Genomic DNA, 12,112 nt, shown 5'->3' with positions numbered 1-12,112 from the left:
AGCGCAGTTGTGTACAAGAAATTAGATTTTTGGATTTCAAATTTTAAATGCGTGATTTGCCCCCGGCAAATTTGTCAGGCTAGGGCCATGCTTATAGAGAGCTTAGAAGCGTACAATCAAAATAGATTTATTATTCTTTATTATATTTTAGTTGATCCTTTTCGAGCCCCTGTGGGCCCTCCATTGTGTTTTTCATTGACTTCTCAGAAATCAACGGTCATACAGCTTTAAATTTGGTTTGGTTTCTTGGTGAAAGCTACACTAGATTTATCCAAACTGTTAGGAAATCTGCAACATTGTATTTTTTGGCAATTTTTGTCCTCTTGTCAAAAAAAAATCTCTGAAACTGCTTGTAGAATCTGAAAATTCTACAACGCTATGGGTCTCCGATGAATTCACTCAAGACACACGTAGGCCCTAACACGTACGTTTCGGGCGAAACTACATACACATACAGTTTCAATACAGATGGAAGTGTACATAATACGGAATACAATATACGGATACGGTTCTGAATAAAGGAAAGAAAATTACATAGCAGATAAATTTGTGCGTACATGAACGAAATTAAGCTTAGCCTACATGGCCAAAGAGAGAGTAGTAGGGCCTATTAAGTCAAATAACGAGTTCTTGTAATGTTTTTATGACATCGACATTGAAGCAACAACACGATTGTTATGTTAGTTCGATTTTATCAGTCAGCAACAATAATATTAATAACATTAACAACACACAAACAACATTAATATGAACATAAACGACAGTACAAATAACACCGACAACCAGATTTCAGGGTACCATGTGTTGTAGCCTGAAAACTGGGCGCCTGGATTGTAAGCTTAGGCCCTACGCTGTAAATAAAATACGTTGTACCTGAAGGTGCCTTCCTGATGGATTTTATTCCTTCACGTTAGTTTTCTATCTGGCAATCTGTGGCAAGATTTCTGCTAGAAATCCTCCGACACGCTCGGGGCTCTATATTCTCAGCTCACGGTAAAACCTGCACTAATTACGTAAAAACTCCGCACAAATCCCTCTCACTCCCTAGCATCCTGCAATATACTGAGGGCTATCTAGGCAGTTAAGACAAGTCTCTCCCTTTGTTGCAATCTGCAATATCCGACATGCTATAGTATATGTCTCAGCTCGGAGCAAACTGCACTGAAGTAAAAAGCCATGTTGAGAAATTACAAAGCTATCTCATTTCCTACATGTTCCTAGCATCCTCAATCCGTGGCATTTTTAGGCCAACCGAATTTGAATGTCGAAATCGAAGATGGAATTCTGAAATATCGTCATATTCTTTTCTGTGATTGTCGTTTTAGAGTTGGCATTTCCAACATCGGATTTTACATGTAACGCCGTGCATTACGCGGCCAGCTTATACAGTCTGAAAGGAGCCTATGAAATTTGCATAAAAGTTCGTGTTAGAGAGCCTCGTTTTCGTTACGCTGACCGCCACTGCAGTGAGGGATAAAATACGGCGAAAGGGTGGTCTTTAAATATCGACGTGCAGCAAAACGTACAATAGCTAGAACTATAATTTTTGCTTTCAGTTGTAGCATACATACTAATGATCTGTTTTCCTTGGGTAAACTCACAAAAGTTGAGAAGATTTTATTTAAATCGCTACAAAGTGGGTGGCGAGGTCGACCCGCCAAATGCGGAAGTAAACCTCACCTTTTTCGTAAAACAGCTCGATAATGACCTTAGAGGTCTTAAGCCAAGCTGAAAATTTCAGAAAATATTCATTTAACTATTATCAACATTTGGTGAAATTTTCATGACCGTGCGACCATGGACATGTATTTGCGGCAGTGTTGAATGTTGGCATGCAGTTACCATATCCCTGTATACGTAGATCTCGAGGGTCTATGAGTATACGAACACCCGTTACGCTACGTACACTCCACGCTGTTTACCGCGACCAAACCACTTGTAGTTCACACGGCGCGGGTGTTACACGATTAGTCTTTCATTTTTTTCAAAGTTTACTCCTATAATCTCGGGTCACTGATGTTATATATAAATAAAGTATTTAATTAATGTCACATTATGACCATCAATACTTAAAAAAATTTTTTGCTAGTTACATGAGTTATAAAATGTGCCAGTCTAGTTCGAGCACGCACGGTAATGCTAGCAGGGATGGCCGCAACGCGCAGCTGTTTACCGGCTATCATTCGAATTCTAGCCGCATCTATATTCACGTACTCGTGTGCGGGATACAGAGTAGCCGTATTTATCCACGGAGATTTTTGCAGTCGATGTTATTTCCTACAGTTTTTGTACTAGTATGCTTGCTAGCTACTAGAATGCGAAAACGGAAAAAATCACTCATAAACGAAACAGCACTGCTAGTCAGTACGACGGGTGTCTACCACTATACTACGTGTACGGCCGCAGACAGTGATAAACGTAGCCCTTCTGTCACCGTAGTGTTTTTTTTCCATTTGCACTGTCCACGACTTTACCGAGAAGCCAGCCAGGCAGATTGTGTTGGCCAGTGAGGTAACACAAGCTTGCAGTCTTGCTTCCTCGTCACAATCATTGAAAACATAAACAGAACCGAAAAAATCTGCCAAGTTAGCCGGTGAGGACCGAGAAAGAGCTGAAAGAGTTTTAATACGTGTACACTCACGCTGCGCTGTACGTCGCCATGTTAGATTTAACACATGAACGTCGCTGCATATAGTCAACTTCAACGAGACTTATTTCAAAAACGGAGGCTTAAGCCACTGAGATTTTTTCAGATCGTATGGACCTACTCAAGATACGTCCCCTCCCTACTTCTTATGGAAATTTGACTTTGGATATGCTTTTGCGGCAGTGTTTAGTGAACGGCATTTTCGGTCGCTCGAAAACCATGAAAATAAGGCTAACGCAAAAACGAATCGATAAAACCCCATAAAAAATCATCGGCGAACACTAACTAAGAGTACAATTCAGCCGCTAACTGGAAACAGGACGGATGCTAAACGAAGGCTGAGATATCTGCGGATAAAATTCTGGTGAAAATGCCATAACCGTCACTCACTGGCTAGAGGGCGCTGTTCGAATTTGAACTAAATCCCTAATTATGCATGCAAATGAAGTACCCTCCTTTCAGACTGTTATATATGATGATGATATTAGAGAACGAAACGCGTATTAGCTCGAAATCCAGCACATATGCAATGTTCGCACGAAACAAGTGAGAATATGTAAGGACCATCGCTTTGCAATATGCTAGGAATAAATCGAATATCGAAATTTGGTGTAGAACAGGAAGTTAATTCGTTTGTCAATGTTTCATTTGTAAAGGCGGAGCCTCCTTTTAAAAGGGCGCGAAGCCATGTGGTTGCGTTCACTGTGTAAGTGGACACCAAATAGGCAACACGCGGGCACACGCTCCAGAAAATGCCACTTTTTAGTTTTTTTTCGGTCGCAACAGGGCAAACAACTGCCAAGCAGTCAGCGCGAAGCTGCTGCCGATCGAACTGTGCGGTTACATTCAAATTCTAACGCGACTGGAAGACGATTTTTTAGGAAATTCGAGCGTTGGTGGTGGGGAATCAATGACCGTTGGCGATTTGAACCGGCCTTTAATCAAACTCTCGTGTAAACTCTGTTTGCAGGATTAGCAAAAGGAGCCAAAAGGTTGAGATCAGTTAGAAATCAAACATACTGGCCAAGTGTTTGACTGGGAGGAGAACTCCACTAATGCGAGAACCTGGGATTGAAAATTGCGTCTCTAATGTTTACCTTGACCTGGCGTCACAAGTCGGACGGCCATGCCAAACATAATAAGTTTTACATTAAATGTGAACGTTCCATTCAGGCATTTTTAATTACAAACGAGTTACTCTGCTTTTTTTCCAAAACAAACGGCTCATGGTCACCATACTCCCCCATCCCAATAGAGCTGTTATTGAGTTGCGTGTGCCAGACAGGACAAAGTTTCAGGGTAACTGCTTTGCGGCTAGATGCGTTCCTTATTCAGAATAAAATAATTAATTGACGGGGTTGATAAACACGGAATTGATTTGTAGTTCTCTACAGCTTGATGTCTTTTCCTAATATTTTTTTTTCACATTTCCCGGGATCAAGAAGTGCCTTTATGTAACTGTCATTGACTGGCCTTTCTAGATCCATAGCTGTCCTTGTGCCAGACTTTCAAATCAGCCTCAGGCTGAGTAAACAGCGGCTCAGCATAGACACTAACTTTGCAGTTTTATCAGAAAGTATCACAAGGACAGGAAGGAGCGCGCTTTTTACATGTAGACACCAGCTATTGAGGAAACCGTAGACAGTATGGGCGCGGATGGATGTTTTGTCTATAAAATGTATCAGTGTCAGTGAGACGGGATTATCACTAAAAATGGAACATTGTCGGGTCCAAACCAATATCGAAAATCGCATATCCGAAATAAGGGGCAGTGTATCAAATTGCAATATTCGATTTTGTTTCACGCATAAGACAGAACACGTCGCACAAGAGCAACTACTTCATGCGCAATATTGCTAGTCAACACTCGTAAATATCAATTTAAAGCCGTTTCCACACAAATGTTTTTCTCTTTCAAAACTAGAAAGATGCCTGGCCGCCAAATGTATCGCGCACCTCTTGCAATTTAAATTTTCGAATTCATTCACAAAATCGCAGTGGTTTATGTAAAATTAGCTGGTAAACGTCATTTCCTTGGGTCTGAAATCAGTGACGAAATGCAATTTAGACATAATTTATCATGTCTTTCTCTGATTTCCACATCGAAATATGGTTGGCCTAATAATGCCACGGATTATCCTCCAATGTGCTCTGGACTCTATCTAAAGTCCACGGGTAGGCCTAAGTCTTACAAAAAGTTTGCTGCAATCTGACACGCTATGTAGAATATCCGACACGCTATGTAGATCACAAACGTAAAATGTCTCAGGTCGGAGCAACCTGTACTAAAACTCCGTCCATGTTAAGAAATTACCAATCTATCTCAGACTCTGTAGCATCCTCCAATATACTCGAAGCTATCGTCAACATTGAAAAGGCGCTGTGTTTCCGACAAATTGCAATATTCAATAAGCTTACGGTTTGTATATTACGAAACGGTTAAAATCTCGAACTGCAAAAACGTAAATACCGTAAAAAACTCCAGCCATTTTGAGAAATTACAAAGTTATCTCAGTCCCTAGCATCCTCCAATATGCGCGGGACTATATCTAGGCCTATAGGCCTAAGTCAAAACGTTCAGTTAGCCTATGTATGCAATGCATTATTACAAAATTATTAAAATTTCTCAGCACTCCACAGATACGAGAAGTCGTCCGGTTTGCAGCATCTGCAATATCCGACATGCTACGTATATTGCATAATTATTTAAATGTAACAGCTCGGTTGTAATCTTATCTCCAAGACCATCTCCGATGGATTGGTTGCATATCTGCATATGTGTATGTTTGCATGGTTGATCGTTGTTGCTAATGTCTACTTCGCATGCGCAAAGACCTATGCAAATTTCCGACCTGCTCCGCCTCACGATGGCATGGATGGATAATATGTCTGAGCTCGGAGATACACGCTTCAATACCCTTCTCTTCTTAACTGTGCCGTGGCGATGGGTTTGCTTTAGACGGTTTACGAAACCGGTGTGTATACGGAGGCAGTGCAAGCTGTGTACTGCCTTAGACCCTGGAGTGCCGCTGCACTGGTTCTACAGCCACAGGTGGGCCGACCCAGCCATAAATAATGGCCGCATCGCAGGTGTTGATGGTCGTAGATTGTTTGAAACTTTTTGAAACCTCTCCGGATCACGTGTTGGCAGGACATGTTTCATCACTCGCAAGTTTTTTTCTAGAAAAGTCTTTGTGTTTGAAACTGTGTTGTCTCTGGATGTGGATCACGTGTTTGCAAACCAAGCGCGTTCATGTTTTTTTCTAGAAAAAACTTTATGATAAAATTGGTCATGTGACCATGTCAGCTGACCTAGTCAGCTGATCCGGTTTTGCTGTGACCTTGGAGGATGTTCATTGTCTAGACTTCAAATTTAGGCGGTCAGCCGGTATGGTGTCACAATTTCAGATCGCAAGTCATTATAAGAAGCCATTCAATCAACATTGAAGCTATTGCTTGAGTCGTGAGAACGACAGAATCTAAGTGAGAGCCACTTTCCTTTGTATCGAAAATCGTGTGACTCGTTGCCACATATCACATTAGCTGTTCAGAATAGTGCCGTGTGAAAAACAGTGACCCGCTCAACACTGCGTGAACCGCCACGGAAAGAACAGTCTTCGATCCGATTTTAGCAGTAAGCGACTATAATAATAGGTGAGTAAATAAGCGTAAATGACCTGGGATCCACTTAGCGTGTATTTTGGTGTGGTACCACAATCACTTTCGCCGTGGCCAAACCTTGAGTTCGAGCCATTTGACGTTTACGATCCAAAGCAAAGGGGGCATGGGTGAATATGTCGATCGATGAAATTCTAGCGCCAGACAATGACGAAGTATGTTTTGACCGACAAAAACCCACTTATATCCTAAAGTTATCGACCAAACCTGTATTCATTCTGCGATCATCATTACGACAATGTCGTCAACCGTAATGAGTCCTACTAATTACCATCCGTCGACTGCCCGTCAGGAAATTAACCTCATGTAATCAGTCGATATCTCCATACCAAAGACCACTACTCTTTATAAAAACAATCGAAATAATAGTCCCAGACCCGAAAAGTGTTGATTTTCGAACGAGTAGCAACGCTAATCGTGTGATCGTACATGTATGGCCACTAATACTGCCCTTCGACGTCCAACCATTATCTGTCACTGCCTGTCAGGCAATTAGCATTCCAATTACTGAAGTCAGTTGAGATCTTAAAACCATTAACCAGAGACCGTTATATATAATTGTCTTCCCTCTATAAAACCCAAACAAAAGCTTGTCTCAGACCCCAAAAACGTTGATTTTCGAACGAGATAGCAACGCTAATCGTGTGATCGTATTCGATGTCTGAACATAGCCTGTCGGGAAATTTAATAGCACTCCAATTGTACATACTGATGACAGCTCTGAGACAGGACCCGGGCATTGCGAGTAGAACCATGGATGTACATCCATGGTAGAACAGACTCTCAGACTCTTACTTCGGAGCTTTCTATAAATAGTAGTGATCTTTGGTATTGGGATATTGACTGATTTACAATCTCAGCAGTCAGTGACCTGTCTTTTGGTAGCCCCAATGGTATCAGCATGGAGGTGAAACTGCTTTTTTCCCCATCGTTCAACAACAATGCCTGTCTCTAGAAATGGAGAGAGAGATGGGGGGAATGAACGAATGAATGAATATCGATTTCCCACATCTCCTTTTCCAAGATACAGATTCACGCACCCGTGGCTTATGTTAGAAGAGCATGGCGTTCTGTCTGCTACCTCCATGGTCAGAAAAAGTGGAGGTGCTGAGGAAGATTTATAATTTGTGATTGATTATGTAATGTGCCAAATACCATGGGTCCAAGACAGATAGACGAGACAAAAAAAACCAAAACAAAAAGATAACAATGACCAACATATGTACACGTATTAAAGAGACAAGATGGCTGTCATTTCTTTAAGTTTGTAAACGATTTCCCTTTTCCTGTTAATCCCTCTTAATTATTCCGGGTGACTCACAGACAGTGATACAGCAGACTTTGTCTTTCCATAATCAAAAGGTCCATTAGTGAGCAGGAATTTGTGTTTGCACAATTTGCTGCAGCATAATTTTGTCTGCAAAACCATTTAAAATCTTTGTAAAGATATTTCAATGATTTTTACATATGCTGTGATTGCAGCTCCCAATCTACATGCCTCTTACCTTCAATTCTCGACAATTGTTTATGTAGCTATGAAAGGGAAATGCGTAAAAAAAACTCCCAGCAATAATAATCTTTGTAATGTTTAGAAGTTTTTGATGAATTATATTTTCTGGTCTTTGTGCCAGGATCATTCTCTTTATTGTCAGTTTGTGCTGACTTGGTATTTATTTGATCCCAGCGTACATGTATGCCACAAGGCAAATGCTGGGCTACTAGTTTGAAAGATACAGTAAGGCCAAACATGTAAAGGCCTGTTATAAAGGTGAGGTCGACAGCACAGATTTTTATTTACCTTTCAATTTGAGCTCTCAAGATCCTCTTACCAGCATTAAAAAAAAACCAGGAATGTTGATGCAATGGTGTATGTACTTGTGACACGCAGTAAGATGATTGTTTCACCATAATAAAGTTTACAATTTGTCCACATGGTTCTAAAGAGCAAACATGAAAATATCACTGATGCGATGATTCTGGATTGAAATGGCATGCACAAGGAGGAGAAGCAGAACTTTCATTTTCCGACCTCACATATGGTTTGGTTTGGTAGACAAAAAAACCCAAAAAATTTACCAGTAGCGTTTATTTGGCTGATATCAAGCATTGGATCCTTCTTTTCTCTTGAGTCTATGCTTCAAGGCCTTATTGCAATAAATCTTCAAAGGTGTCAAACTGATCTGTTATCTTGTTCACTGCTTGAAGCTTCAGCTCTTTCATTCCAAACTAGAATTTGATTGGCCAATGCACTGCACAAAGGAAGTAAAGTCCCAATCAGAAAGCTGAAGACAATAAGAGCAATGAGAACAAATAGGTTGGAGACCCACAGTAGACAGTTTGCTATTAAGCAGTGGATAGGAAGTTTGAGAACAAATTGAAAGGCCTGGCCACCTTCAAATGATGATGGGAATCATAGAGTATATCGTACTGATACTAAGATTTTTGGCCATGCCATGCTTTATTTATAATATTCATTCTGATTGGTTATAAAAGAATAGATTATTTTTTCAGAATCAATGCAAATAACACTGTCCAACATAAAGAAGTCAACAATTTGTATACCTCGGGGATCAGTACCAAAAAGAGCGTTTTTAAAATGATTCTGGTATGTATGTGGATATCCCATGATGCTTTGAGCCTATTGAAAATGAATGACTTGCATTTCCTTTGAAGCCTCAATACAAAGAGAATTAAGGGATTATGTTCACATTGCTATGTCACAACTGTTTTTTGGTGATGTGTGCAAAATTGTCCTTGAGTGCAAAGTTGTCACCGATGCCGCCAGTGCAGTGGAGATGAGTGCAAACGTGTCTGTGCCGGCTCATCCAATCTGTTTTATCTAATTTCACATTTTTATGCCGATACAGTATTGATTGTTTTGTCAGATATACAACTGCAATAGGCATGCAGTCACTCAGGCTGTCAATAGAGCAGATCATGTTGCCTTTCTGCTCCCCAGAAAATTGGTAACGCATGCATTAATTACAATGACGTAAGCTTATGTAATGCGACATTGTTTTATCCAAAGTCTATCTCAAACATTGCATACAACTATTACAATCAGACATCATCTGAACTCACATGTTACACAGTAGCTGATACTGTATTGCTTTCGGTCTGTGAACATAATTTTCTAGAAAGTGGATCAGTTTCTACTGAAATTTGGTTTACAGGTGTTGCTACAGTGAAGTGAGACTGATAAGAATGTTGTCGTTTAACTTGCGCAAATAGTGGTAATTTTTGTAGTCACTGATTTTGAACATTTGCGGGTGTTTTGATAATAGCTTTTTCATAATTTTCTGAAATTTCATTCACATGTACATGTATAGCTTACTGGTTCTGACCTCACTCACATTTGTTAAAATCATCATGAAATTTCCCTGTTACCGGTACTACTAGTATGTTTTATGGTACAGGTTTAAAACTCCATTGTCAAATCGTCTTTTTCTGAAACCACTCATCTGATAGCTTTGGAATTTGCTTCAAAGATGCTTTAATAAGGATGACTCACCTACAGTCACTTTTGTTCAGATACAAGCTTCAAGGTCTAATTTTACTTATAAGTATTTACTTTTTGGTCAATTTCTGAAGGTAAATTTGTCTCATTGCTTTGGTAAGTACGTCTCTTTGGGTGATCTCATTCACAGATTTAAAATGATGCACAGTTTACAAAATATACACATAATTTCTGAGACTGATTTTCTCATTTTTACTGATAAAATGTCCTTTTATAAAATACATTGGAGTGTACAGAGTATTCACTTTCTGTATGGTTTCTGTATGATATTTTTTGAAGAACGCAGTCTTTGTCGCTGAAATGAAAGTGATGCATTCTTTCCATACAGACGGTCATTGTTTGCACATGTATTTGCATGAATGTACTTGCTCCCTTTGAGTATGTCCATTATCGCATAATCATTCATCCATATTTGGCAGTGGCCATCCCTAAGCCAAAATGGTATAAACCATAAGATTTAGATACTATCATCAGGGATTATGTAAGATGTCCTAACCATTGTCTTTGCTGATGAGCATCTTGTCATTGATTGTCTTGGCTTCTTGGCTAAAAACAACTATAAGGGAGGAAACTACATGTACAAGAAAATAATCAATTGAAGCACAGATCAAGTATTAACACACAGAATCAATTGAAATTGGAAAGTGCAACTACAACTCTACATCACAGAAGTCAGAATTTAGTTTGGCCCTTGTCCTTTGTGGCTAAAAAAAGCTGTACTGTTGTATTTTCTTGAGCTAAAACTCCGCAATTCACCTCAAGACAATCAACACATTAACCCTTTGAGTGCCAAAGTCAACTTTTTCACCTTTAATAATATTTCTCAGTCAATTTTTTTTTCAGAGTTTTTCCAATTTTTTGATAAAAAGCTGTAACAGATGAAATTTGATGTCCATTTTGTTCAAAATTATCAAAAAAATTACATAAAATTCATAAAAATTCATAAAAATCGGTAAAATGTTGAACTAAAATTTTGGTGGGAAAAATTACAGCACTCAAAGAGTTAAAGGAAGGCAGTCATTGGAACTGGGCATGGGAGACTTTCTTGTTCACAAACAATGCATTTCATGCATGATATTTAGATGCATCAAGTCAACATAGCTGCAACATTTAAATTTTACAATATTCGTTGTTAACAAACATGTTTTAATTTCATCAATCGCCAACATACCCTAGATACAGTGTTTACATCGGTCGTAGGGTTCCCTGGCAACTTTTAAACAGAGTTCTGACAACCGCCTCCCTTTAAAAGTAATTTTGACAATGCTAAAATAACTGTCAATATTGACATAACTGATGGACAGTTAATTGCAATAATACATGTAAAAAATTTAAGATAGTGCCTTGTTGGCGATACAATGTAGTATGGACAGCAATATCTTTGAGGTACAGCCTCACATATAAGTACTGCATTTCAGCTATATTCAACTACGTAGTTGTGAACTGAACCTTGCCCTGGATTAAAATAATTTAGCAAGTTATTCAGAAAAACAGAAATTAACTTTTTTTCTCAATACCTTCGTGAACATACATGTACCCTATATGATTTGGTCTAAGAGAACCTCCAGAAAGTGACAAGTAGATCATAACTTGTTTTACATTCTATCAAGTTACAGAAAATCTCTAAAGAATGTTTGGGATATATCAATATGGCATTGAAAACTGATGACCTCGGAGTGATGTTCCTACACACATCACTTAAATCCTGTGCATCATTTCTTTCCTCATCAATAAATTGCAAAGATTGATGAAGAGAACTGCGACTTTAGAATTACCAAGCACAATACAGTGCAATAACTTTTCCAGATTTTTGTAAGATGTCCCATTACGTTTAAAATCAGATCAGATTTTGACCAAACTTCCTCTATCAAACTTCCTACCATTCTCTTTCCAAATCAAGAATTAAAAATCAAGTTTCACTGTGAAATTTTGGTGGCAGAGAAACATGTCACCTCAAAGGAGCTGATATTTTAAATTCAAAATGGCTACCATCCTTGTGTTAGCATTATGGTAAAAAATGAATTTATGGATTTTTCACAAGAATAAAATGTTGAAAACTTTATTTCCCCCAAAGAGCTTCTAAAATGAGCCCACACAAGTGGTACTGGTAGAACAAAAAAAGTATTGTAAAAATTTGAGAGTCCTAATATCTGTCCCCGAGGTGCATAATCTACCTTTAAGTTTACTGTCTTATGCAGATAAGAATGGACAGTGAAATTGATCTAAATGTTATCACACTTGTGTAATTGGTTTGTAAAGTTGTTTCAAAA

The 12,112-nt window shown here is 39.0% G+C and overlaps 1 protein-coding gene across 1 annotated transcript in view; it reads left to right on the top strand.

Moving 5' to 3' along the window:
* The first annotated feature begins 6,016 nt into the window (after nucleotides 1-6,016).
* LOC139145599 (copper-exporting P-type ATPase-like) overlaps nucleotides 6,017-12,112 on the top strand; it is a 29,306-nt gene continuing 23,210 nt past the window's right edge. The window contains exon 1 of the mRNA XM_070716860.1: nucleotides 6,017-6,301. The gene's annotated coding sequence lies outside the window, so the exon portion shown is untranslated. The remainder of the gene's footprint in view (nucleotides 6,302-12,112) is intronic.

This window comes from Ptychodera flava, chromosome 12 (assembly GCF_041260155.1).
Source record: "Ptychodera flava strain L36383 chromosome 12, AS_Pfla_20210202, whole genome shotgun sequence".
In the NCBI taxonomy this organism is placed as follows: domain Eukaryota; kingdom Metazoa; phylum Hemichordata; class Enteropneusta; family Ptychoderidae; genus Ptychodera; species Ptychodera flava.
The sequence above is the reverse complement of the archived record's forward strand: the minus strand, read 5'-3'. Positions and strand labels throughout refer to the sequence as shown.